Source organism: Oncorhynchus keta, chromosome 23, assembly GCF_023373465.1.
Source record: "Oncorhynchus keta strain PuntledgeMale-10-30-2019 chromosome 23, Oket_V2, whole genome shotgun sequence".
In the NCBI taxonomy this organism is placed as follows: domain Eukaryota; kingdom Metazoa; phylum Chordata; class Actinopteri; order Salmoniformes; family Salmonidae; genus Oncorhynchus; species Oncorhynchus keta.
In genome coordinates, this window is record NC_068443.1 from 19,562,056 (window position 1) to 19,563,876 (window position 1,821).

A 1,821-nucleotide genomic window follows, 5' to 3' on the forward strand; every position below is an offset into this window, starting at 1 on the left:
TGTATAAAATCCCTTGTTGTACGTTCGGCACTTCTTATAGAGAGAGGACATTTGCGCTCCTCCCATTAGCGGAGAGCAAATCTGAGTGAGGGAAAGGGAGTGGATGTGTGTGTGTGTGTGTGTGTGTGTGTGTGTGTGTGTGTGTGTGTGTGTGTGTGTGTGTGTGTGTGTGTGTGTGTGTGTGTGTGTGTGTGTGTGTGTGTGTGTGTGTGTGTGTGTGTGTGTGTATGAGAGAGAGAGAGAGAGAGAGAGAGAGAGAGAGAGAGAGAGAGAGAGAGAGAGAGAGAGAGAGAGAGAGAGAGAGAGAGAGAGAGAGAGAGAGAGAGCTTGCATTGTGAACCTGTTTGTTACAGATTATAAATGACTTTCAATATTTTAAGTATCACTGATGTTGTCAAACTGATGTTGTCACACACACTCACAGCCTACCTTGACAGATTGATCATATAGACCTGTTAAAAGTTTTTGTTATAGGCCAAAAATAATATTATTATGGACTAATTTGTCAAGAACATATATACATCATATACATCAAAACATGTTATATATATATCATTGTAGAATAATAGTGAAGACATCAAAAGTATGAAATAACACACATCAAATATATTTCAGATTCTTCAAAGTAGCCACCCTTTGCCTTGACAGCTTTGCACACTCTTGTCATTCTCTCAACCTTCATGAGGTAGTCACCTTGAATGCATTTCAATTAACAGGTGTGCCCTGTTCAAAGTTAATTTGTGGAATTTCTTTCCTTCTTAATGCGCCTGCCTGACCACTCTGCCTGCCCCTGACACTGAGCCTGCCTGCCGCCCAGTACCGTTGCCCCACCTCGTTTACTGACCCCTGCCTGTCTATTGCCTGTCCCTGATGGAATATTAAACGTTTGTTTATTCTACGTGGTCTGCATCTTGGTCTTACCTTCATACCTGATAGTATGAACTGGCCATGACTGACCAAACAGACCCGGACCAGCTGTGCAACACCATCTCCTCAATTGGTAGGCACAAGGAATTCTTCATTGGCTGATAGAGGGGGTCCAAACGTTGGCTGAGCACCATGACCTGGCATTGGACATGCTGCTGGAGCAATTCCGCATGTCGTCTGGGGGGCAGCCTGCCATGGTGGTAACCCCACCGCCCCTCAGCAACTCTGCGGTTAGCAGATGGAGAGGCGAGCACCTGTCAGGCATTTTTAGCTCAGTGTGCCCTCATTTTCGACCTTCAGCCCTCCTCCTTCCCCTTGGATCGATCCAAAATAGCCTACCTCATCATGCTGATGTCTGGAAGGGCTCTCTCCTGGGCTACCGCCGTATGGGAACAGCAGCCAGCCATTTGCGCGAGCCTGGAGGGGTTCGTGGGAGAGGTGAGGAAGTTCTTTGGTATCCCGTTCTCCAGGAGAGAAGCTGCCCGGAAGCAAATCCCCCCGGAAAGACGCCCTCACTGTGGCGGACTATGCGATGGATTTCTGTACGTTGGCAGCGGAGAGTGAGTGTAACCCGGAAGCACTGTTTGATATGTTCCTGCACAGCGTCTCGGGGGAAAGGTTAAGGACGAGCTCGAGAGTTCCACAGATTTTGACTTCCTTATCACTTTGACCATCCTCATCGATGTGCGATAGCGGGAACGACGGATGGAGAGGAAATTCGATTTCACTCACACGTCCAGGGATTCCACCTCGCCTCCGAGTCATTCCGGAAGTCCCCGACGGTCCTGTGACCGAGAGCACCTTAGATTTCCCGACCTTCCTCAAGATTCACCGAGGAGGGCCGAGGCACTGTTTCCGAGCCTATGCAACTAGGCATGGCTGGGCTTCCGCCAG